This window comes from Colobus angolensis, unplaced genomic scaffold, assembly GCF_000951035.1.
Source record: "Colobus angolensis palliatus isolate OR3802 unplaced genomic scaffold, Cang.pa_1.0 Scaffold172, whole genome shotgun sequence".
Taxonomy (NCBI): Eukaryota; Metazoa; Chordata; class Mammalia; order Primates; family Cercopithecidae; genus Colobus; species Colobus angolensis.
In genome coordinates this window covers 3,515,427-3,542,996 of record NW_012114844.1, presented here as the reverse complement: position 1 = coordinate 3,542,996, position 27,570 = coordinate 3,515,427, and the positions used below count along the sequence as shown (strand labels likewise).

The following is a 27,570-nucleotide window of genomic DNA, read 5'->3' as shown; positions in this document are numbered from 1 at the left end:
CTGAGAGGTGCATAATTCCATGTGAATGTGCCACGTATATTCAGTCCTTTCCATTCTGCATCCTAGCAGGAGGATGGGGCACTTTGGCAACCTCTGCCTCTCTGACTGGTCTTCTCTCTGGCCCCACTTCTCCCTGTCCCACGGACTGATTCCCACCAACCCTAGGACCTGCAGGAGCCCAGCCAGCCCTAAGTGCCTTCTCTTTAATGACCTGCCGCGTTGCCATGGCAACGAGAGATTGTTTTAACCCCAAAAGTGTCTTCATTAAGCTTCATTTGGAACCTGCTTGAGCTGGAGTCTGCAAGCTGCATCTTGAGGCAAGTCCTATAACATCAAAGAGTCTCTCTGGGTGGGACTCAAAATTGAAAATCATCAGCCGGAGCTTCTAAGAAAATCCACCTAGACAGAGGGCCTTTATTTTTGGGGAAGGATATTTGGGAACATTTCTGTTGTTGAAGCAGCTTCTCTAGGCTCCATTTCATGACTCTGCATACAGCAGGTGCCCTATTGATGCAGTTGACTTGAGTGGGCTGGCCTTGAGCACCACTCAAGAAACCAATGGCTGTCTCCATTGATTTCCCAGAAGCGATTAGGGTGTCCCCACCCTTAATTAGTCAGCCAGCTAGGTGCCAGTGACTATGCCAGGCACTGAAGCGGGGGCTGCAATAAAGCAGCCAGGAATCCAGCCTTCAAGGGGCTTAGGGCAGTGGGAGAGTGAGGGCATGACTCCATGGCCTGCACAGAAGGCCAAAAACTTTAGGAAGCTTCCAGAAAAAGCATAGCTCCTAGTGGGACCCTCCCTTGCTCAGAATATTCATGATGTTCACTGATCACAAGAGATAGTCTAAACTTCTCATCTTGTCAATCAAGGTTCTTCAAGCATTGAGTTGCTTTTTTACCCTTTAGTTTCCATTTTTATTTTAGTATACCATTGTACAGAAAGTGCACTAATGTATAAATGTTATCAGCTGTACACAGCTTATGAATTTGTTATCTGTATAAACCCCAGTTCTTACACACACACGTGCCCATATAGCTGCCACCCAGGTCAAGATAAATTTTGAGGGACAGAGTGAAATGGCTCTAGATTATATGCTGTCCTTCCCCCTGCCTTTCAATTAAGACTAAAAGTGATGTGGTTAGGAACAGATGATGCTTATTCTGGATTCGTTTCACATTTTTTCCTTTAAAAAATGTGGTAAAGACATAACATGAAATCTACCCTCAAATTTTTAAGTGTACAGTGTGGTTAACTATAAGCACAGTGTAGTTAACTATAAGCCCAGTGTTATATAGCAGATCTCTAGAACTTTTTCTTTTTAAAATAATTAATTAATTATATACTTTTTGAGACAGAGTCTTGCTCTGTTGCACAGGCTGGAGTGCAATGGCCTGGTCTCAGCTCACTGCAACCTCCACCTCCAGGGTTCAAGTGATTCTCGTGCCTCAGCCTCCCAAGTAGCTGGGATTACAGGAATGTACCACCATGCCTGGCTAATTTTTGTGTTTTTGGTAGAGGTGCGGTTTCACCATGTTGGCCAGGCTGGTCTCGAACTGCTGACCTCAAATTATCCACCCACCTCAGCCTCCCGAAGTGCTGGGATTACAGGGGTGAACCATCATGACTGGCCTGTTTTGTTTTTTAGAAACAAGGTCTCACTACATGCCCAGGCTGGTCTCAAACTCCTGGGCTCAAGCAATCCTCCTGCCTCAGACTCCCAAAGTGTTGGGATTACAGGCATGAGCCACCATGCCTGGCCTCTAGAGCTTTTTCTTATTGCATAACTAAACTCTGCTGTCACTGAGCAACAACCCCCATTCTGCTTCCCCTTTGGCAGTCACGATTCTACTTTCTGCTTCTATGTGTTTGACTACTTTAGAGACCTCAAAAAAGTGGAATCCTGCAGTATTATCTTTCTGTAACTGACTTGATTCATTCAGCATAATTCCTCCAGGTTCATCTATGTTGTCGCATGTGGCAGGATTTCCTTCTTTTAAGACTGAATAACATTCCATTGTATGTATATACCACATTTTGTTTATCTATTAATCCCTTGATGAATATTTAGGTAGTTTCCACCTCTTGGTTATAGTGAATAATGCTGCAGTGAAAATGGGAATGCAAATAGCTCTTTCAAGATCCTGTTTTCAATTCTTTAAATAAATACACGGAAGTAGTATTGCTGGATCATATGGTAGTTCTATTTTCAACTCTCTGAGGGACCTCCATGCTGTTTACCACAACGGCTGTACCAATTTATATTCCCACCAACAGTGCACAGGGATTCAAATTTCTCCACATTCTCAACAACACTCATTATTTTCTAATTATTCATCATTGGATCACTAATTATTTGATAATGACTGTCCTAATGGGTGTGAGATGATGTCTTACTGTGTTGTTGATTTGCATTTTCCTGATGATTAGTAATAATTAGGTGATTTCATATACCTGTTGGCCATCTGTATGTCTTCTTTGGAGAAATGTCTATTCAAGTCCTCTGCCCATTTTTAAAATCAGGTTATTTGGTTTTTGGCTGTTGAGCTGTAGAAGTTCCTTATATCCATGTTTGTACTTTATTGCTACCTCCCTGAAGCAAACTTTTCACTCCTGAGGGAAGTGAGAGATTGAGGTGATGGCCAAATCACATGGCCAGCAGCAGGGATGGAGTTCCAGCTCCTTCTTGTTAAAGCCCAGGCCGTTATGAGCAAACCTGTCCTTCTGATGGGCAAGCTGAGAAACCTAGAGGCTGGGCACAGGGTGAGGAGGGTGGGGTGAGGCTGTTCTGGTCCTGGGGCTCCAGTCGATATTGCTGTGCACGTGATCCCAGGCAACTGGGTTTCCTCTTTCCAAGTCCAGTCTACCCAAGGCTGAACTGTTGGAAGCTGTGCAGGGACAGGGCAGCAGCTGTGGAGGAGGAATGACAGAGAAACTGCAATGACACCTTTGATTCCTTGAAAATAAATGCCTACATAAAAGGGATGTGTGAAACTCTCAAAGGAGCATATGGCTGAAGGTTGTCCAGCAGGGTTGGGGGCATGGGGCAGGATTTGGAATACATGGTCATTGATGAAGGTTGTTTTCAGGGATGCTGGGGTGGAATGAATAATGGAAAGAGAAACAAGGTTAACCTAGCATGGCTTGTTCTTGACGAACATGTGCTGGTTCCTAGTAATCACCGAAAGTGCCTAGTAGCTATTAATCTCACAGATAGGTCTGGAATCTTGCTGAAATGGGTATCACATTTGCAGGGTCATAGTGGTAGCACCCTCCTAAGTCTTTTTTTTTTCTTTTTTTTTTTTGACAAATGGGATGACCACATAGTAGCAGGGTGGCTTTGGGCAAGTTACTAAATTCTGTGTGCTAAAGTTTCTTTCTGTGTAAAATGGAGATGATTGTAACACCTACCTCATACTGTTTTTGGAAGAACTAACTAAGAGAATGCATTGAAATCCCTTAGCAGTGTGCCTGGCCCATAGGAAGGGCCCAGTAAATGTTACCTATTATAATGATTATTGTTGTTATTACTGGTTACTGATAGTAGTTTCGTGATCTCACTTGCAAGATTTTTTAATTCCATTCAACAGTTACTGAGCTTGATCTCTGGGCCAGAGGCTGTAACAGGCATGGTCAGGGTGGAGAATAGTACAGGACAAGCTTCTTGCTCTATGGGATCACAAGGTCTAGAGCAGGTGATAACTACACAGGTAAATACCTTGAATTCCAGGTGAATGGTAATACACGTTCTGGGACAGAGGAATAAACAGAGAACAAGGGCTGGGGGCAGAATACATGGCCCCACTCTCGGTGGGGCTGATACACAGAGTCTACCTGTCTGTTTTTTTTGGAGTGACAATATTTCTGCGTCTCTGCTGATCAAGCTGATGTACAGCCAAGCTGTAGCTCACCAGTTTGGCTCAGTTATTTTTGGAATGGTCCTGTAATAGTTTTGCTTATATGAGTGCAGGGAAAGCTTAAAAAATTTCTTTCCTAACCTACAGTATGCCTCCTGATGTACCCAGAAACACTAATTGGATGCCAAGAGCTTGCTTTCCTGCTGAAGAAAATGTCAGGCTCTAATAATATTCCATTATTAGGCCCACATAATTTCCTGCTTGGACAATTCTAACAGCTTCCTCTCTGGTCTTCCTGCTTCAAACACATTCCTTATGGCCTATCCTCAACATTACTGCAGTGCAATTGCCATTTCTCTACTCACAGGACTTCAGTGGTTCCTTGTTATGTGGGTCTGGGAAATAAGGGGTGTGGGGAGAGTGGTCCTACTTACATTACTCCCAGTTAGGGAATGTCTGCATCCTGTTCACACAAGTTTGGAGTCTGTGAGTCTAGAGGTCTTGACCTCAGGTTGGGGAAATGATTCCATCAAGGGATATACAAGTCCCATTAAATTTCATATTATGGCTGCTGCATGATCACTGGGCAGTTTGTGCTGACAGAAAAAGAAAGGAGTCACCATTCTAGCTGTGGTAATTGACTTTGATTAGGCAAAACTAAGGCTGCTGTCATCCAAAGGGGAGCAGAGAAAAATATATTTGAGACCAAAGTAATCTACTGGGGCTTCTCTTAGTACTCCCCTGCACAGTCTTCATGGGAAATGGTCAAGTATTGCTGCCACAGCTTGAGAAGGACATAATGACTTGGGGTTTAGACCACAGGTAACTGACAAAAGGCAAAATACCTAGATCAGAAGTGCTCACCAAGAGTGAGGGGACTCTCAAATGCGTAATAGAGAAAAAAGATAATAAGGACCTGTCATGATCTTGAGACCAGTGGCAATGGCAAAGCTATAGTCCACCCAATTACTTTAGTTTTGTACCTTTCCCTCAGGAAAAGAAGCCCACCAGAATCCTGCAGGAGCTGCTCTCAAGACTTCTACAAAACAAGTGGATCTGAGTGGCACAAGGGGTAGACTGTAGTGGATGCTGTCATTTGCCACCCAGATTTCTCCCACCTTCAAGACTGAAACACTTAAGTCTTCTGGCTACAGGGAATATTGAATGTTAGCAGCTTTCAGCTAAGTCCCTCTTCCCAGTGATTGTCCTTGGCTAATCATAATTATGCCCTTGTCCATTTAGGGATCCCATTACAAATCCTTTTATTAGGCCATCACATGCATTTACCCATTTTACTTAAAATGCTAAATATATGAAATTTCTTTGCAAGCTATAAGTAATCCGATGCTTTTAAAGGATGTCAACAAGGTCAGGATTAAGGAACGGCCATTGCTGGTCATCTCTGGGCTGGCTGTCACACCTACTTCTAAATTAATATTCCTGGCTCTCAGGAGACCTGCAGGCTCTTTTCTCATTCCTGTCACAAAAGCATTTACATTCCGTTTTTCTCACTCTCCCCACCTACACCTTTAAAACATCTTCTTTGGAACAGCAGACTTTACCTCCCACTCCAGACAGGTTTCTGTGCTAATCTTAATTTGGCAATCATCACTACAAATTGGAGTTCTATTCAGCACCTCCTACACCTCTCTATTAACTCCAGTACATTAACAAATACCAAAATATTCATGTAAAAATATTTCTCCCTTTAGAGAACATTGTACTTTATTCCAGGTTCCTCTGTTTAATACCATCTGATAAGAGCTGACTATAGGTTTAATTATAATTTTACTGTAACCTGACATTTCTCTGTCAGACATGCAGTGAAAAGAATTCGGAGCTGGGACCAAGAGAGCAAACAGGTATGGAAAGATGGTAGAGTATAGAGGAACACATAAAGTCCCTCTCCATAAAATTAATAAAAACCTGAAGTAGAAGACACACTAGCAAGGAATAAATTGGTAGCATTCAACTAAATAAAGGATTATAAGTTTTTATCATAAATTTGGAAGGTATCATCACAGATAGAAGCTTCTAGAAGTCAAAGCAGAGGCTTTCTCCACTGTTACAAAGCAGCACTTCTGCCACACATCTCACTCTGAAACTTCTATTTGAAGGGAACTGATGGGAATAGGTGAGTGGGAAGCCTAGGAGAAAGGTGTGGAATGTTTCTTCTAGGTCAATGCTTCTCAACAAGGGAAGACATTTGGCAATGTCTGGAGATATTCTTGGTTGTCACAACTGGAGGTATGGAGGGTGCTACTGGCATTTGGTGGATAGAGGACAGGGATGCTGCTAGACATCCTGCAATGCACAGGACAGACAGTGCCCCACAACAAAGAATTATCCAGTCCCAAATGTCAATAGTGTCAAGGTAAAGATCCTGCCTTAGATGTAGAAGCCCTTATCTTCATTCTGCAGATAAACTGTATTTACTAGGAGAGGAGGAACAATTTTGTTTTTCTGTGACTATTTACTCTATGTTTAACTGGCTATTTGAACAGTATATATCAACAGAGTCAAAACCCAGCTATCAGAAATTTTTCTTTGTCTTTGATTTTTGATAGTTTGGTTATTATATATCTTGGTAAACTCCTCTCTGGGTTGGATTTAATTGGATATCTCTATGCTTCCTGTACCTGGATGCTGGCATCTTTTCCTATATTTGGAAAGTTTTCAGCTGTTATTTCTTAAAATATGCTTCCTGGCTCTTTTTCTCTCTTTTCTTCTTCAGCAACTTTTATTACGTGAATGTTGGGTCTCTTGATGGTATCCCATAATTCCTGGAGGCTTTCTTCATTCTTTTTTTATTCTTTGACTGGATAATTTCAAATGTCCTATCTTCAAGCTCACTGGTTCTTTCTTCTATTTAATCAAGCTTTCTGTTGAAGCTTTCTATTAAACTTTTCAGTTCAGTTACTATATTTTTTATCTCTATAATTTCTATTTTTTATTATTTCAATTTCTCTATTAAATTTCTCATTTTGTCTGTGTATTCTTTTCCAAATTTCATTTAATTTTTTCTGTATATATTCTTTTAGTTCCCTGACCTTCTTTAAGAGGGTTATTCTGAATTATTTTTCAGTCATTTTATAGATCTCCATTTCTTTAGGGTTCATTGTTGCAGCTTTAGCAGGTTTTTCTGGATGTGTCATGATTCCCCAATTCTTCATAATTCTTGTGTCCTATTATGGTTTGAGCCCTCTAAAATTCATACAGAAACTGAATTCCCAATACCAATAATATTAAGAGCTGTGGGCTTTGGGAAGTGATTAAGTCATGAGGGCTTTGCCCTCATGAATGAGATTAGGACCCTTATAAAAGGGCTTGAGGTTGAAGGGAACATTCCCTTGCCTTTCTGCCTTCTGTCATATGAGGAAACAGCAACAGGCACCATCTTGGAAACAGACAGCAGCTCTCACCAGAAACAAATGCCAGCATCTTGATCTTAAACTTCACAGCCTGCTAATTTTTGTATTTTTAGTAGGGACAGAGTTTCTCCATGTTGGCCAGGCTGGTCCTGAACTCCTGACCTCAAGTGGTCTGCCCCCATCAAGCCTCCCAAAGTACGGGGATCACAGGCATGAGCCACAGTACCAAACTCTATGGTGCTTTTTAAACTGTTTCTGGAGATGGGAGAATCTCACATCACACTATACCAAAATCTGATACAAATGGAAGAAAAAAGAAGGGAAAAAAAGAAGAATTTACAGATTAGTCTCAATTATGACAACCAATACAAAAATCCTAAATAAAATATCAGCAGAGAGAAAGCACAAGACACCAAAAGAAAGATACACAAAGATAAATAAAGCCCAAGAATGTAAGCATGGCTCAATACTAGAAAATCTGATGCCAAAGAATGCATTTGCCATTGCTCAATCTTCATTTCAGGTTTTTTAAAAAATTAATAAAATAGATACTAGTGGATACTTCCTTAGCATTACAAAAAATTAAAATCCTCACCCCAAACAATCACAACTTAATGTAAAAAGCCAAAAGCATTTCCATTAAAGTCAGAAATAAGAACTACTATTATCATACATGAGAAAGACATAAGAGGTAAAAAATTTGGAAAGGAAAAAGCACCTTGTTATAAATTTATATCAAAAATCAAACCTTCATTATTAGTAACCAGTTAGAAAATTTAATGGAAGATGTGTTAGTCCATTATTGCATTACTATAAAGAAATACCTGAAGCTGGGAAGTTGTAAAGAAAAGAGGTTTAATTGTCTCACAGTTCTGCAGGCTGTACAAGAAGCCTGGCACCAGCATCTGCATGTCTTTTGGAGAGGCCTCAGGGAGCTGACAATCATGGCTGATGGTGAAGGGGAGCCAGTGGTGTCACATGGTGAGAGCAGAAGCAAGAGAGAGAGAGCGGAGGTGCCATACACTTCCAAACAGCTGGATCTGGCATGATCTCAGAGGAAGAACTCACTCACTCATCACCAAGGGATGGTGGGTGCTAAGCCATTCATGAGGGATCTGCCTCATGATACAATTACCTCTCACCAGGACCCTCCTCCAACACTAGGTATTATATTTCAACACGAGATTTGGAGGGGACAAACACCCAAACCATATCAGAAGAAAAGATGCCTTTTACATAGAAACAAACAAAATGTTTAGGGACAAATCTAATAATCAATGTTAGGGCCCTATGCTAAAAACTTTAAATTCCTATTAAAAGTCAGAAAAAATATTTCAGTAAGTGAAAACCTCCCTTGTTTTTCTTTAGAAGAGTACTCAATAGAGCAGCTTCAATTTCTGAATGTAATCCCTAAATTCAGTGTGTTTCCAATCCAATTACCAAGAGAATTTTGTTTGAAATTTGGTAAGTTAAACCAAATTTTATCTGGTAAAATGAACACATAATTGGAATCAGAAAAAAAATAAAAAATAAGATTAATGAACATGACTATGATACTATCAGGTACCAAAACATTGTTATAACCCACACAATAAAATACAAAAACAAAAACCTTGTTTAAAGCTACAGATATTTAATACAATATAATTTTAGGACAGACATAAACTAAGAGACCAGTGTAAGAAAATAGAGAGTCCAAAAATGAATTCAAGCACATATGGGAATTGAGTATTTGATTAAAATGGCATCGTTAAATTTATCAGCAAGGATGGGTTATTCCATAAACGGTGTCGAGAAAACTGGTTAGTTATTTGAAGGGGGAAAAATTGGATTTCTTACCTCATTCTTCATGTGCAAATAAATTCCATATGGATCCAAGAGTTAAATATAAAAATGAAACCATTAAAGTTAAATTAAAAGAATGATTACAGAGTAGTTCACAAAACTCTGCAAACAAATTTTAAAACTTGGATAAGAATAAAGGTGAATTTTTACAGTCTTAAGAGTGTGATAAAAAACACTAGGAGACATATCCTCCCAGGGGACTGTGGGCCGAACGAAGTCCTGCCAGGTGAATCATGAAGCCTGAGTGGAGGCCAGGTAGGTAGACAGGTGGGAATGTGTTCCAGCACCAGCTGGCCCCTAAAATGCCCTTCCCCATCATCCTTTGTCAAGCAAGATCCATTTTCCCAGCTATTCCCTGAAGCAGAAATGCATGTAGTAAATAGTAAGCACAAATAGTTAGCAAGTACTAATACTGCTAAAAGACAACCTGAAAAGACAAATAAATCAGCTGTTAAAAATGACAAGAAATAAAGAGGTTAGAAAAATGACTAATTGCCCACAAATGTCCATGATACAGGATGAATACCAGGCACAATCAATTAGGAAATTTACAGCTAAAGAGGTTGCATTGACAGTAACAAAATGTATTAACTACTTTGGAATAAACTCAGTGCAGAATGTTTGTGACCCAGGTAGAGAAAGCCATACTACTTTTGATTCCTAAAGGAGACCAAAATAAATAGAGAATTTCATTTTCCTGGCAAGTGGGAACAATCGCGTGAAGATAACTGATTCTCCTCACATCCATTTATAGGTCACATGTGGTCCTATTGCAGCGTGTCTGGTTTTGCAGCACTGTTGTACATTTGCAGCACTGTTCCAAGTTGCTTCTATGTAGCTGACCAGGCTACCAGCATGCCTGAAATCTCAGGTGGAGGTAGCCTTTGAGTACATCTCTGCTTGTTTAATCCAGTGGTTCTCAAATTTGAGCATGCACCAGAATCACCTGGAGGCTTGTTAAAGCTCAGATTACTGAGCTGTATACCCAGAATTTCTGATTCAGCAGGCCTGAGCAGTACCCAATAATTTGTATTTCCAACAAGTTCCCAGGTGCTGTTAATGCTGCTGGTCGGGGAACTCGACTTAGAGAACCACCGGATTAGTCAAATGTCAATGTAAAGGGGAACGGGCAGAGCAGTCTGGACTCTGAGGCTCTTGGGATCCCGTTTAAATCTAGACAGATTTCCATCTTAATCTCAGTAACTTTCAATGGGAGCCAGACCTGGTAGGTGACTGTCATTTTTTACTGCCTTCTTTCTATACTTTGTCAGTGGGGAAGTATTGGAAGAGCAAGAAGGCAGCAGAGTTGACTGTGCGTGCATGCGTGCGTGCGTGCGTGCATGTGTGTGGCCAAGCACTTGAGATTTCAAGGCTCATGGGATTTAGACACAAATTCCTGAAAGTAAGTGCTAGCCTTTATATCCTCTATCTAGCCCAGTAAATCCTAGTCTAAATCTCCAATACCTCTCTTGAAACTTGACAGAATAGTATGCCTGGAAGAATAAATGGCCAAGAATAAGAAACAATTCTGACAGGGGTTGGGGGAAGAGAGGTAGGGAGGATTTATCTGCCTTTTATAAAAACCTGCTTTAAAGCAATAGTAATAAAAACAGCTGAAGTGCAGTCATAAAGAGAAAACTGTATATAAATCATACAAAAAGGACCCAGAATTAGATCAAATTATATGAAAGGTGGCTATAACGTGTGAAGAGCTGAGCATTAGTAAGCAATATGGAAGGAAAATTTAATAAATCATGTTGAAATATTGAGGATTGAATTTGAAAAAGGAATTAGATTCACCGAATCTAATTCTGCTCACTGAAATTAAAGGTAAATAAAGATGATAAATCATAGAGAAAAAAGGTTACATAGTACACAATTTACCATTTGCCATACTTCTTTGGAAGTGTAGGAGAAGTGAAAGAGAGCACTTGGGGAGTGACTCCCAGATGTCAAAAACGTCAGTATCTTTTCTCATTTCATCCCTGCAGCAGCCCTGTGAAACAGCTATTACTCTCTACTCTTAGATAGGGAAACCGTGGCCTGAGAAGTCAAGTTATTTTCTCAAAGTCAAATAGGGAGCAATCAGAAGAGCCTCAATCTGTCTGACTCTCATCCTGCGCTGCCCAATGACTGCCAACCAGTCAGGGTGCAGGGGAGGTGTAGCTGCCCAGATCAGAAAATGAAGCCCCAGTGCCAGTCCAGTCCTAGAGGGGCCTGGGATGGTGGGAAGAGGAACAAGATAGAACCAAGGTTGAGGGTGAGGCAGCACACCAGTGGTATGAACTTGGTAAGCCTAGCAAGGGCAAAAGGCAGTAAATGCATTCCAGGGGCTGTAGGGGCACCCAGGGAGCTGCCTGAAGCAGAGGGAGGAGGATGAGCTTCTGGGTCCTAGGGAAGGTTGGATGTTTGATGGAGATACTGGGGGGCACATATGAGCCAGAATTTGTCATCCACCTGACTTGTTCCTTAAACATCCAATCTGATATGGTTTGACTCTGTCCCTACCCAAATCTCATCTTGAATTGTAATTTCCATAATCCCCATGTGTTGTGGGAGGGACCAGGTAGAAATAATTGAATCATGGGGGCGGGTCCCCCATCCTGTTCTCATGATAGTGAGTTAGTTCTCATGAGATCTGATGGTTTTATAAGATGGTTTTATCTGATGGTTTTTTCCCCCCTTTTTGCCCAGCACTTCTCCTTGCTGCCACCCTGTGAAGAAGAATGCGTTTACTTCACCTTCCACCACGATTGTAAGTTTCCTGAGGCCTCCCCAGCGCTGTGGAATTGCGAGTCAATTAAGCCTCCTTCCTTTATAAATTACCCAGTCTCGGGTATGTCCTTATAGCAGCGGGAGAATGGACTAATACACAATCCCATCTGCCCTGACATAACCCTGGCACCCCTTTTATGAGAGACCTGCAGAAGGCATGTGGTGTCACAAAAAAGCAGGTTCATTGGGTGAAGGAAATGGTTTTAATTGTGTGTCTGCCACTTTCTAGGTGTATGGCTTTGATCCAATAATCGAATCCCTGTTAGTTTCCTCAGTTGTACATCAGGATAACAATGCCTACCTCACAGAATTCATGTGAAGATTACATGAGACAAGTCAGGAAAAACACCAAGCTTAATAAATGGTGCAGAGTAGACATTCAATCAATATTTGTTGAATAAGTGAATGCATTCTATATATACATATGTATATATATTTCACTGTATATATTTACTCATTAGCTCTGGAGGGGGTTTATCTAGCTAGCTCTGCTCAGAAGACAAGAATTTCACATTTTTCATCAGTTTTAGCTGAAACATTCCAATTTAGGAAACTGGGTCAAGCCATATCACTGTGCATTAATTATAAGTTGTGATTCCAGCAACCTGTAGAAAGATGAGAAAATGGTCCAGTACCTGCAGTTTTCCACAGCGACAAATGTACCTCTGACAGTTTCCATAATCACCACCCTTTCCAATTGCTTGGGCCTTCATTGTTTACAAAGAGCTGCTCACACCCATGATCACATATAACTCACCTTCAAGGAAGTTGAGTTATTCCATTTTGTAGTTGAGAAAATTAAGGCTCCAAGAGGTGAAAGAACTTGCTTAGATCATGCCTGGTGGTTGGTGGCAGAGAAGATGGAATCTCTGGGATGTGCCTAAATTGATTATCACTACAGCATGTGCTTGGTTACTTTGTTAAAGGCATAAAGGATGAATTCAAGGAGGATCCTGCCTGGTGTTATTTGCCTCTGGCTCCCCTGAACCCCTCAGGTAGAGGTTCTGAGGGTCCTGTTTATATATTACAGCCTATCCCTGTTCCAGAGCCAGTTTGGAAGGAGAAAGAGGAGAGAAGCAGCCTCAATCCTCTAGACTTATGGGGTCACAGGAAATATTTCCATAATATCGTTGCATTCTGGGACCTGATAGCCCAGCCAGGATGCTGTCATCTACTTGGAAGCCATGGAGATGTGGCCAGATAACTTGGGTCAAGTCTGGCTCAGGGGTGGTGGTGTTTATCTGGAGTGACAAGATGTTACACAGGTGAGGAAAAAAACCTACTATTGATTTTTTTGTGAAGAGACAAAAACTGAGTGGTTGTGGCCATGTTGCCGACCTCGAGCAGCAGTTGGCTTCTCCATGTAGAACCTGGGAGTAGGAGACTCAGAATCAAATCTCTTCTCCCTCCCCCTCCTGTTTTCAGCTTTGTGAGAAACCTTATCATCAAATGCAATGGCCAGCAACGTTACCAACAAGACAGATCCTCACTCCATGAACTCCTGTGTGTTCACTGGCAATCTCAACACTCGTGTGGTCAAGAAATCTGACATGGAGGCAGTCTTTTTGAAGTATGGCAAAATTGTGGGCTGTGCTGTTCGTAAGGACTTTGCCTTCGTTCAAAATTTTAATGGGAGAAATGCCCAGGCTGCTGGAGCAGGAGAGGATGGCAGAATGATTGCTGGTCAGGTTTTAGCTATTAACCTGGCTGCGGAGCCAAAAGTGAACTGAGGAAAAGCAGGTGTGAAACAATCTGCAGCGGAGATGTATAGCTCCTCTTTTCAGTTGGACTGACTATCAAGGTGATGATGATGATACGATGTACAGTTACTCAGCACGTGTGCCTCCTGCTCCTCCTATTGCTCGGGCTGTAGTGCCCTGGAAACGTCAGCGTGTATCAGGAAACAACTCACAAAGGGGCAAAAGTGGCTTCAGTTCTAAGAGTGGAGAGCGGGGATCTTCCAAGTCTGGAAAGTTGAAAGGAGATGACCTTCAGGCCATTATGAAGGAGTTGACCCAGATAAAGCAAAACGTGGATTCTCTCCTGGAAAACCTGGAAAAAATGGAAAAGGAGCAGAGCAAACAAGCAGTAGAGATGAGGAATGATGAGTCAGAAGAGGAACAGAGCAGCAGCTCCATGAAGAGAGATGAGACTAACGTGAAGCTGGAGTTTGAGGGGGGTGCAGATGACTCTGCTAAGGAGGAGGACGTACTGAGTGATGATGATAATGAGAATGGGGATGACCAGCTGGAGTTGATCAAGGATGATGAAAACGAGGCTGAGGAAGGAGAGGACAACAGAGACAGCACCAATGGCATGGATGACTCTTAAGCACATGGTGGGGTTTAGAAATCTTATCCCATTCTTTCTTCACCTAGACGCTTGTCTAAGATCAAATTTTTCACCAGATCCTCTCCCCTAGTATCTTCAGCACATGCTCACTGTCCTCCCCATCCTTGTCCTTCCCATGTTTATTAATTCATGTTGCCCTGTGCCTAGTCCTGTTTTCACTTCCTTTGGCACTCCTAGTAGTTTTGTTAAGTCTTACCTTGTAATTTTTGCTTTTAATTTTGATACCTCTTTATGACTTAATAAAAAGGATGTATGGTTTTTATCAATTGTCTCCAAAATAATCTCTTGTTATGTAGGGAGGACAGTTCTTTTCATTCATACATAATAAATTCAATAGTTGCTTCCCTAACTGCAAAGACAATCTTATTTAGTTGAGTAGCTCCTGAAAGAAGCTTTGATTAGAAGTATGTGTGTTACACCCCCACATTAATGTGCTGTGTGGGGCAGTTCAACACAAATGTAACAATGTATTTTTGTGAATGAGAGTTGGCATGTCAAATGGATCGTCTAGAAAAATAATTGGTGCTATAGTCTTAAGATTTGTTTTCTAAAGTTGATACTGTGGGTTATTTTTGTGAACAGCCTGATGTTTGGGATCTTTTTTTCCTCAAAATAAATAGATCCTTATTAAACCAGGAATTTGGAGGGAAAAAACACTGTTTTTAAAAATTTTTTGCATTTTATTATTGTTTTCTTCAAGCTCTTTGTTTTACAGGGTCCTCCACAAAACCCCTAGAATGTACTAGATATATTTTTCTTGAAGTCATAATCGTTATGCATACCAACATAACGCTACTCAAATTCTATTTCATTGAGATACATGTTGCATTGAGGAGTCAAATAACTTGACAGAGAGTGGAGATTGCTTTTCAAAATGGCTTTTACATCCCAATGAAAGTTTGGGAAGTATACCCTCCCTGCCTTTTCATCAGTGCTTTGTGGTCCAGCTGACACCCTTTTTGAAGTTTTTGTTGTGTGCTAAATTGTTTTGTCCTTAAATAGGAGAGGCTCAAAAACATTAAGATTTCAGGAAAACTGCAACAGCTGGAGAATGGAACCCCTACTTTCTTCTATTTTGTCCTTTTAATTACTACTTATAGCCTCAGTTACCTTCTGAACTCTGAAGTGTTACCGCAATGTTACTGAAAACAAGGAAACTCTTATTTCCGGATATCCCATAGTCTGCCTTTCCAGGTGACTGAAAACATAGAGAATGTCACACATTTATTTTACCCTAAATAATCTTTTACTCATATTAGCTAATCTTTGTGTTTTCTCTCAACTTTATTAATTGCAGTGATTGCATTTTTAGCATCCAGTCTTCTTAAGATGAATATATTAAGCAGCTGCCAATGTTGTGATACCTCATCCTTGAAAGGCCTAGTTCATTTGTGTTTTTACTTCAGTTTTTCCAGCACAGCAGAAAATGGCATTTATAATTTTTGTGCACACAAACCTTGGATTCCCCTATAAAGTTTCTATTGTTTCACAGCAGGCAGCACTGGCATTTTTTCATCCTACTGCATTACGGGCAAAACTCATGTCTTATTTATAAGGATTTTATAGATCATTTTATGTAACAGGTGACAAAAGCAGAATAGAAGAGGCTGAACTATGGACTACCTTTAGAGCCAAGATACATGATATAAAGGCACTTTCTTTTGTATGTTAATTGGTCAAAAATACTACCCACTTGATGTTTTCTGATCTGATGTGGGGAATATGGGCGAGGAGAGAAGCTCATGTTACACAGACTTTTAGTAAGTAACCCATGACTAAAAAATAAACGGGATACTTAGGAAAAGCAAAAACAAAAAAGACCCTACTATTTGTTCAGTGCCTCATATGTGCTGTCCCTACACTATCCATAATCCCCACAGCATCTTGTGATACTATTACTATTGTCCCCTTTGTATTGATGATGGAACAGAAGATTGGAGAGTGACATCTTACACAGCATCTCAAAGCTGGCAGTGGTCCAATGGTTCCAATCCAGGTCTGTGTACTATGATTCCACACTTTTCTCATCAAGGGGACTAAGGGACTCCTGTAACAAGACTAACTCTAGTATCCTCTATCTTTCTAGGGAGAGCTCAGTCACAGACTTTGATCACTACTGCTACTGGGAAGGTAGGAATTAAGCACAATGTTCTGTTTGGATCCAGTAACTGAATTATACTCAACTATTGGATTCCCACAGAGTGTCTGTGCAGATGGAACAGGGCCTTCCTCCCCTACCCTATGCATGTGCAGAAGGAGAGGCCTGACAGGGGGAACCAGGCTGGAGTTTGGAACACCAGTAGCTGTAAAGACCACCTGGGGACTCTGCATAAGACTCAGCAACTGCTGCCTCTGGGACCAGGGGTTATGGTCTTCTTCTTCCCTAAAGGCTGCCACACTTACCTGGCTTACTCCTTCCTCTTCCTCCCTGGGGGAAGGGAGGATCTGATAAAATTGATGAGATTGAAAAAAGAGCCTGAAGTTGGACCCATCAGCCCCTCCCAAGTTCTTTCCCCTTTGGCCCTCATGCATGTGAGCACAAGTTTTCCTCCTGTCCTCTGCCTTTCTGATGCTGTGGCCTCTTAGGGACAAGCCTGTGGTTTTGGGTGGGTAAACCCAATTCAGGGAAATGTATTGGGGAACCCAATTGCAGCTGCAGATCCATGGTGCCTTTTCCAGTTTCGCTTTACCTGCTATGAAGTGGACTCTGGTGACCGCTGTTTCACATTGCTTGGAGCCCACTGTGGAAAGAGGATGGATTGATTTCCATCTCAGTGGTTGCCCTGAAATGCCAGTGTGGGGAATCTGGGCCAGGAGAGAAGTAACCAGAGGGGACATACTGGCATGCCTTCACCGTGTAGTTGTTTCTGCTGTCCCAAGCTGGATGGACACTCCTGAGATACTTTGCTACTTGCTCCCCTGCTCCCCATGCCCTCAATGTTTTATAGATCCCAGGGCACTTGGCACACCTGGATTGAGGCCCCAACCTACCTCTCCAGGCTCCTCTCCCCCAAGTTCTGACCTGCCTAGTCAGCTCTAGCACAACACCCTGAATATCCCACTCAATTCCAACATCTGTGGCACCCTTCTGCTGGCAATGCTGAGGGTTACATTGGAGAACCTGGCAAGAACCTTAGAGGCCGTGATGCTCAACTCTCCATCCAGAGAAGGGGCTATCTGGACTTGGCTTTCTTGTCTTGCTTCTTGGAGCAACCACTCCTGGGACTTGGTATTTCTGGTTCTTCTAAAACATTTCTTTAGGCTATGCCTCCTTGCTACTTATGTCTGGTGCAGGTGCTGTGGGTGCCACCTCCACACATTCCCGGCAGTCCTCCCCAGGCACTTGGTCCCTCTCTGGTCCCCTGTGCCATTGTAATTAGATGGTGTTTCATCATTCATGAAACAAGTGTTGCTAACTTTTTCCTTCCCTCTCTCGACACCTGCCTTATCCTCTCAAGTAGTTCGGAACTCCTTGAGGCTGGGGCTATGCTCCAGCCATCTCTTTACTACTCCCACTTAGCACAGAGGAGGTTTCAGGAAAGCCTACACAATTGTCTGGGCCCAACATCTTGCCCATCTCCCAACATTTGAACAGGAACTGAAGGGGTGGGCTGTGCAAATGGCCCCATTTGCTCATTGCCCACTGAGTATCCATGGGTCAACCTGGAATTTAAGTTGCTCACCACCTAAAGGAGGAAACTGACATGCAAGCAGAAAATCAAAATATAGGGCAACCTCACTAGAAAGGAGGCCTATAGAGAATGCTGCAGGAACATAGGAAGGAACAATCAGCAGACCAGTGCTAGGGGGAGCTGGGCCCAGAAAAACTGAGCCTGGAAGCAGGGGCAGGAGTAGCTCATTGACATGGACTCAAACGTGGCCTTTTATCTCCAATCATTAGACAGCTACAGAGGTACATGGACAGTTTTGAAAGAAGGTCATCATCATATGACTATAAATTACTGTTCCATACTTAGGATGACCAGCTTGTCCTGGTTCAGCCAGGACTTTTCTGATTTTAGCACCAAAGTCCCTTCAATCCCAAGCAGATCGGGGTGGATGGTCACTTAGACCTAAGTCTGGAATGGTAGTATGAATTATTATATGCTATAAATCCTTTCATTATCTTCAGACCAGCACAATTAAATTGTATCATAATGTTTTTGTGCCAATAGCATTAGTGGGTTAGTGGCAAACATTTAAAATTTGTTGCCCCCTCCCTTTTTTTTTGAGACAGAATCTCTCTCTGTCACCCATGCAGTGGCATGATCTCAGCTCACTGCAACCTCCACCTCCGGGGTTCAAGTGATTCTTGTGCCTCAGCCTCCCAGGTAGTTGGGACTATAGTTGTGCACCACTATGCCTGACTAATTTTTGTATTTTTAGTAGAGACAGGGTTTCACCATGTTGGTTAGGCTGGTCTTGAACTGCTGGCTTCAAGTGATCCACCCACCTTGGCCTCCCAAAGTGCTTGGGATTACAGGTATAAGCCACTGTGCCTGGCCCCTGCTGCCATTTTTGAAAACTTGTATGAGGATTTCTTTATATTTTAAAAGTACTGAATGTTTCAGTCTTTGAGAGGCTCTGGCTATGGGCAGAGGGTGAGGTGAGAGATGGCAGGGTGTATTTGGGGGCCTGCAAAGAGTGGGAATATTGGGGCCCAGGGAACATGCCTTTGTGCAGGGAGGGTTGTGGAGGGGACCCTGAAGGGGTCAGCAGTGGTCACAGGGCCCCATGGACCAGGCAAATGATTTCATCTCATAGCCTTAGAAAGCCAAAAAAGATGTCATGCAGAAAAGTGCCATGGTGGGACCAGAAATTCCATGCGGATGCAATTTTGGAGAACTGATCAGGGTAGGGGGTGTAGAGGCCAAGATCAGAGGCAGGGAACCATTCTGGGGGCTGCCATATCATGCAGGTACAGTTCTACAGATATGGAGAGAAGGGCACTTTTAGTAGGAGAAAATACACAGGATTCAGTGATTGGTTCATTGGTTGAGGAGGTGACTCACTTGGGCTTTGGGTGGTGAGGCATTGGCAACTACCAAGACAGGAATTTAATCAGGAAAATAGCTTCAGAAGGAGATGCTGAAATTGATTTTGGATGTACTGTTTGAGCCCTGGGACCATCAAAGATTTAAATGTCTGGAACTTAGGAGAGAAACATGGACTGGAGATAAATATTTGGGTGTCATCCACCTTCCAAGTCCAAGGCAATTGAAATGGACAAGTGACAAATGGAGGATAGGAATGAAAAAAATGTTAAGAGGCTTCAGCCCAAGGAGTGAGGGGAGGGTTGATGGTTGAACTGGCCTGACTAGTTTAGTGGCTTTTGCTAGTGTCTTCAAGGTACATGTGCAATGTCCAATCCTCAGGAACCATCGGAAACTCTGTCCTTTCTTGCATGACCTAGATATGACGCTAATAATACCCATTGACTTCTCAGGATTGTGAATGCACAGGGCTCATTATGCAAATAACCTGTTCTGTAGCACAGACAGGGCAGGCAGATCATTCCCACATTCCTGTCCTCTCCTAGTATTCTGGAATTGTCTGCAGCTGTCAACGCATAGCCCTTGTCTTCCTGGAGGTATGTGAAAGCTTGTATGTGAGCATCTCTTTAAAACAATGATCAGAATTGTCTTAAAACCATTCTGGTTGTGAGAATGTTTACTCAAGGTCAATTTCTATATCCAGATAGAAAAAACTGGTAAGAAGAGCAATGTCACTGGGACTCAGGAGACTTAGGACCAAGCTCCCTTTGAATTCCTGTAAAACGAGGGTGTTGAGCTAGCTAAGCCATCAAGACCCAGTTCAGACATGCTGAGTATGTGATCCTAGTCAACAAAAACAGATCATGGCTAGTCAGTGCATGAAGCAGAAATATTAACATGTATTTCAAAATGGGGAGTTAAAATGGTAATTTTACTATCTTATTTATTCAATCAATAAATATATATGGAATACTCACTAAAGGTCAGACATGCTGCTGGCTATGGGTAGAGCACTGTGGAGCAAACACAGACTCTGCTGGCTGCTCTTAAGAGTCCAGTGGGAGGAACCCACTGAAGCAGCAGCTACAGGTGTGAGAGAGGCCGAGGGAGAGGGAGGCCGGCGAGGAGGCTGCTGCAGTAGTCCCGGTTCCCTAAGCTTGCTCACAACCTTCCCACAGGCTGGGCCTAGCCCATCTCTACTTCCATAAGAAAACCTATAATCCCAGCTATTTGGGAGGCCAAGACGGGCAGATCACTTGAGGTCAGAAGTCTGAAACCAGCCTGGCCAACAGGGTGAAATCCTGTCTCTACTAAAAATACGAAAGGTAGCTGGGCATGGTGGCGAGTGCTTGTAATAACAGCTACTGGGGAGGCTGAGGCAGGAGAATCACTTGGACCCAGGAAATGGAGGCTGCAGTGAGCCAAGATCGCACTGCTGCACTCCAGCCTGGGCGAAATAGCAAGACTCCATCTCAGAAAAAAAAAAGAAAGGAAATCTGCACCTACCCGCTCTGTAAGGAGGACTCCACCCTGGGATGGAATGCGGCCTGCCGCTCATCATTCCAGACTGCTGAGTGTCAGTGCACATTGACTCCTCATCTTGTGACTGAGCTATTTTTAACTGACTGTCGCCATGGCAGCGTGAGAACCACTGGGAAAGATGTGGCCTTTCTGACAGCATTCAAGATGCTGGCTGCCCTCTTATCTCAATGAATCCCCTGTGCACCAGGGCCAAAATAATCTGTATTAAATCCCCACCTTCTATTGACAGAGATGGAGTTAGGACTTCTCTATGTGCTTTCTCATCTGCAAAGTAGGAAAGTAGGGCTTTTAATTAAAACACACACACACACGCGCGCGCGCGCGCACACACACACACACACAAAACACAAAAACAACTCCTTTTGTGAGTCTGCTGTGGGGAGACAAACTAGGTTATTAAGGAACAGGAAAGCATTCTGTATGTCCCAACATTAGTTTCTGTTATCAATGTCTTAGCTCACATGGCAACACCAATCCCACATCCCACCTCTGCCCTTCTCCACCTCCAGTTGTCACTGATTCCTATTAGCATTCCTTGGATGTCTACAAAGTCTGAAGACATAGAGAGTATCATTTACCTTTTTACAGATTACTGATGTTCTTGATGGTATTACCCGCATGTGCACGTTTCCAGGAACCCCCCCAAGCACTAGCACTGGCTGCCGCTAGGAGGTGGGTGCTGACATGCACAGGAGCTCTCGGATTTCTTAACACATAGCTGTTATGTCCTTCATCCCTGCCTTGCCTTTACATCCTTTAGGGTGGGGACTGTGTGTCCTTTCCCCTTTGTACCCCAGCATCTGGTACCGGCTCCTGAGGATAGACAGACACTTGGTTAATATCTGTTGAACGAAGGAGGAATGAATACAAGGCCAATGAAGAGTGTAAGTCAATGAGACTATCTCAGAGGGTTGGAAAGAGTAAGGCTTCGTGAGCGAGGATGGACTTCAGTCAAGGCATGGGTGGCTGGAGAAGGAAGTAATGCTTCTAAAGCACCTCCTATTTAATCTTCACATTGTCCCTGCTTCATGAAAGGGGATGCTGAGGCACAGAGTGGATGAGCGAGGGGCCCTACACCAGCTGGTTGGTGAGTGGCTGGGATGAGATGCACACGCCTTGAGGGCTGGTTCAGAAGCATTGGTTCTTTCCTCTCTGATAGGCCCTCTGGGAAGAGGAACAGAGTCTGGGGTGGGTTTCCATTGAAGAAGTGGCCTGGTGAATGTAGCCTTGAGGGCAGGAACCCTTCCTGCTCACAGTATCACAAGTTGGCCTGGAAACCCCTGGCATGGGCACAAAATCGTGGGTGTGCGTGCAGGGATTTGACACTTCCAAGGGAGGAGATGTACCACATTGCAACTTCTGCCAGATTCTCTAAAGAGTCCTTGGGCCTAGGGATGCTCCCTCACTGTGTGGACAGGACCTCATGGGAAACCTATTAGAGAGGCCAGAGCAGAACAAGGAACAGAAAGGAGTGACGTGAACGTGCCCCGGTTCTTGCGTCCATCCGCACACCCACCCTGTGTGCAGGACATCCCTGCCCTGTGCCTCCAGTTTTTGCTTTTCCCATCCCCCTCACCCTTCACACTGAACTTTCTTTCCTTCAGACCTGGAACTCAACCCACCTCCTTTGGGTCATGGTCCCCATCCTGTGGTGCATGTGTCTGTGTGGATGGACTGGATTCTTCTACTCTCAGAAGATAAGCAAAATTTTCTTGTTTTCAATTTTTTTTGGTGTGGAATTATTCTCTTAGATGCTTTTATTAAGAAAAAAAGTATTTGAGCAGCAGAAGCTTACAGAATTCAGTTGCTGTAAGTAGCTCATACCAAACTTCACAGCTTAAAATAATAATGGCCGCTGAGATGATAGATGAGAAATGGAGGAAGCACTGTCTGGACGTGGCCTCTCTCCCACGGTGGCACAAAGAGAATGCAGCAGACAGAGGAGGAAGTGCAGCAGGGTGTCTGCCACCAGGGAGAAGTTGCACCTGTCTTAGTAGGTAGTGATGTCTTCCTGAGGAAAAGCTGCCACCAAGGGGAGGGAATGGGGCCTCCTGAGATGGAGTCAGTGGAATGACTGCTTGCAAGGGTGTCATGGAGAACCTGTTCACCTGCAAGCCTGACCATGGGGCCTGAGCCTTGCAGAGGGGCCCAGGGAGGCCTTTGACCTGGTCTTGGTTCTGCAGAGAGCCAGGAAAGCACACTTTCAACCAAGGGAAGGAGCACATTCAGAGGGAACACAGCTTAATGATTTCTTTCTGGGGAGGCCATGGGGACCAGTCTTACTGGAGAGGCTAAGATCCTGTGTGGTGGTCTCCTCAGGCCAGAGGAGTTTTACTGGAGGCAGGAGACAGCAATCCTCAGGGAAAATGCTCCCGGCTTTTGCAGATGCTAAGCAGTAGGTCCAGCTTTCAGGAAAACCAAAGAGACATCCTGTTGGTCCTGTCTGTGCTGCTAAAAAACACTGGCTCATCCCTTCAGGCTTTGACCTCCCTTCCCTACAAGCTTTCACAAAAGAAAGGACTTGAGCAAAGGGGTCTGGTCCCTGCCTTCATCCTAGTCTCCTCCCCAGGCTTGTTTTTAAAAATAACTTCTCTTTTTCTTCTACCACAGTAATTTACCCTTTGTAGGAAATACAGAAATATAGAAAAGTACAAAGAAAGTGAAAACCAGCTATAATCCAGTTACCCAGAAATAACCACTCTTCATATTTTGGCATCTAGTCTTTCTTCCATGAACGTTAATATGTATTACACATGCACATATATGTATTTGTACATATACTTATTTACATGTATTTATTTATAGAAATGCATGATTAAGCAATGACTGCTTTTAGAGAAAAGGCATAGTATACTGGTTGAGAACTCAGGCTCAGGAGCCAGACTGCCTGGGTTCTAATCCTGGCTCTGTTATTTGCTGCTGATGTGGTCTTGATCTTTAACTTATCTCTGCCTCAGTTTCCTTATCCATAAATAGCCAAATTGGCTGGTGCAAAATAGTATCTCATTGTTGCCTGAATTTGTAGTTCTTTGTTGGTCATTTGTGTTTCTTGTAATCTGCTTCTTCTACCTCTCTATCCTTTGATAATCCACCATCTTTGTCGTCTCAACTTCTCTCTATGTATTGGCTTCCTTCCACCAATCAATAAGACTGATTACAATATTGGTTTTAAACATACTCAGATCTCTCCTATTTAAAAAATTAAACAAAACTCCTTGCTGAATGTGGGGAGCTCCTCTCTTTGTTAAACTTCCCAAGAGTAGTCTATACCTATCATTTACACTTCCTCATCTGCCTTTCTCAACCTTAGGCTGGTTGCTCCCCATTCGAAACTGCTTGGGACAAGGTTACCAATGGCTCCCTGTTGCCAAGTCCACCAGGTGCCTATTAGTTTTCATTCTCACCTGACCGCTTGCATTTGGCACTAATGTCTACTCCCTCCTTTCCTGAGCACACACTCTCCTTCTTCCTGGTATCCCTCTCCCTACTCTCTTTCCATTCCTTCCTGGTCTCTTTCATACATTTCTCTCCCTGAGAGTTCTTTGTCTCAGACTTGTCTCCTGGTTCCTTCTGTTTGCTGAGACCCTGGCTGAACTCATCCACATCCATATCTCCATTGTCTTGTCAATGTGGACAGTCCCCAGATCTCTGTCTTTCATTGGGACCACTCTTCTGAGCTCCAGACCCATACACCCAACTGGACACCACCATGAAGACAACCTGCAGAGCCATCGAATCAATGTGTGTCAAACTGAGTTCAGTGCCTTCCATACAGACCCACCCCTCTTTTTGGTTTCTGTCTTTGGAAAGGGTCAGAATTACATCTTTATTAAGGTGTCAGTGATGACTCTGTCAAAAGGAATCAAGGCAGTAGTTACATTAACAGTTGAATTTTTGGAATGAGAAGACGGGGGCAGGGGTGTGGAGGGGCAGCTGGGCCTTCCCGGTATCACAGAAGTCACAGATGCTGCTCTGCTTCATATTCTTCTCCCAAACAAGGCAGACCCTGGTGCTTGACAGTCAACTAACACTTAAAATTACTAAATGAATGAAAACTCATGGGACCAAGAATAATTGCTTTGCACGAAATGCTTTAGCTGGAAGTGCTCTCAAAGATCATCTAGTCCAACTGTGGCCCACATAAGGGTCTGTGCTTCTTAGCACATTTCCAGTGGTGCAGAGAAAAGACCCCAGGCCTCCCCACTTCCCAAACAGTGTCATTTTTCCTGGGGCCACTAGGCGTGGCCATTAGGGACACCCCTGCCATTACCTGAGAGGCACGGGCCCAGGTAGGGGCTTTGACCTGACATTGCTTTCTTTTCTTTTTACCACCCACGTCCCCGACCTTAGACATCCTTAGAAAAGAATGAGGTTCCATATTTCTTGCAAAGAATTTTCTTAACTCTGACTGGGCTCCCAGGCCCAGAAGTCACATGCGGATGTAGTTATTAACATCCTAGTGAAGGAAATGCTCTATTTGGAAAAATTATTTATTGCAGAAAATTCAAAACATACCAAGAAGAGAGAGAAGAGTGCAAGGAATCCCATGCATTCATTACTCAAATTCCATTCAATCCCATCAAATCTGTCTCATTCTCACCACCACATTTTTTGTTTGGTTTTGTTTCATTTCATTTCTAGATAATTGTAAAGCAATATTTGTCAGATTCTTTGATCTCAAGACTCCTTTACACTTTTAAAAAATATTGAGGACCCCAAACAGCTTTTGTCAGTTAAATTTTTTATATTTACATTAGATATTAAAACAAAGAAACTTTAAAATATTTACTTATTAATTAATTTTAAAATAATAGTAATACTTATTACATGTTAATGTAAATGACATATTTTAAATGAAAAAAATTATATTTTACAAAACAATAACTAGAAAGAAGAGTGGCATTATTTTACATTTTTACAAATCTCTTTTATGTCTGGCTTAATGGAAGATAACTGGATTCTCAATAGAGAAAATCTTTTTTTCTTTTTTTGAGACAGAGACTCACTCTGTACCCTAGGCTGGAGTGCAGTGGTGCGATCTTGGCTCACTGCAACCTCTGCCTCCAGGGTTCAAGTGATTCTCCTGCCTCAGCCTCCCAAGTAGCTGGGATTACAGATGCCCACCACCATACACCTGGCTACTTTTTGTATTGTTAACAGAGATACGGTTTTGCCATGTTGGCCAGCTGGTCTCAAACTCCTGATCTCAAGTGATCCACCCACCTCTGCCTCCCAAAATGGTGGGATTACAGGCATGAGCCATCGTGCCTGGCCAGAAGCTGGATTCTTGTGTCTGCTTCTACATTCAATTGATTGCAATTTGTTGTTTGATTGAAATGTGTGAAGAAAATCTGGCCTCACATACAGCCATAGATGGAAAATGAAGGCACCTTTTAATAGTGCTTGATGAGTACTTCCCATGTTGTCACATGAAATACTTAACAGATATATTCTGAAAGGTCAAGATTTAACAAAATTAATAATTTCTATTGCTTCATGTAGTACCTTCTTTTTTTTTTTTTTTTTTTTTGAGACAAAGTTTTGCTCTTGTTGCCGAGGCTGGAGTGCAGTGGCATGATCTTGGCTCACTGCAACCTCCACCTCCCAGGTTCAAGCGATTCTCCTGCCTCAGCCTCCTGAGTAGCTGGGATTACAGGCTGAGCCACCACACCCAGCTAATTTTTTGTATTTTTAGTAGAGACAGGGTTTCACCATGTTGGCCAGGCTGGTCTCCAACTCCTGACCTCAGGTGATCCACCTGTCTCAGCCTCCCAAAGTGCTGGGATTACAGGCATGAGCCACCACTCCCATGCCAGTACCTTCTCAGGTGAAATTGAACTTTTTAATTTTTATCTTTTTTTTTTTCTTTGAATAGGTGGCTGTAAAGAATACAGTGACTGAGACCAGGTACACTGGCTCGCGCTCATAATCCCAGCACTTTGGGAGGCGGAGGCTGATGGATCACGAGGTCAGGAGTTCAAGATCAGCATGGCCAAGATGGCGAAACCCCATCTCTACCAAAAAAATACAAAAATTAGCAGGCGCGGTGGTGGGCACCTGTAATCCCAGCTACTTGGGAGGCTGAGGCAGGAGAATCACTTGAACCCTGGAGGCAGAGGTTGCAGTGAGCCAAGATCGTGTCACTGCACTCTAGCCTGGGCGACAGAGCAAGACTGTCTCAAAAAAAAAAAAAAAAAGAATACAGTGACTGCGAGGACTGTTCTATACTGCTGCCTTGATTCCTGCTGGAGCATTGGCAGTTTTATTCATTATTGCTTTTGCATCATCAGTGCAAATGTCAAGGCAGTGAAAAAGGTGAGGGACATCGTAATACTGTTATGAAAATAGTTTTGACTCTGAAGATCCCTGAAATAATCTTGGGGATTGCCTCAGATATCTATAGCCTGCACTTTGAAAAGTGCTGTTTTTAAGCAAATCTCAGGCATCATACCACTCACCTATAAATAATTAATATGCCTCTCTAACAAGGGCTTACAAAAACATAACCACACCACTAATAACACTTTGAACACAATTAATAACATGTTCTTTATATCATCTAATAACACTCAGCCTGTGTTCAAATTTCCTCATACTGCCTCAAATTTTTTTTAATGGTTGCTTTGTTTGAATTAGAATCCAAATTATGTCCACACATTGCATTTTTTTTATGTCTCTAAGAAATCTATTTCAGTGCCCCCTCCTCTCTCCATTTTCATTCCATTTACTGTATTTGTTGGAGAAAGTGGATCATTTGTGCTCTACCATTTCTAGTATTTTAGGTTTGGCTGATTTCATCCTTGTGATGCTATTTGACATGTTTTTTGGTCTCCCAT

At 42.8% G+C, this 27,570-nt stretch overlaps 1 pseudogene; it reads left to right on the top strand.

The window, feature by feature from the left end:
- The first annotated feature begins 13,285 nt into the window (after window positions 1-13,285).
- On the top strand, window positions 13,286-14,177 carry LOC105509235 (annotated as a pseudogene).
- The last annotated feature ends 13,393 nt before the right edge of the window (window positions 14,178-27,570 follow it).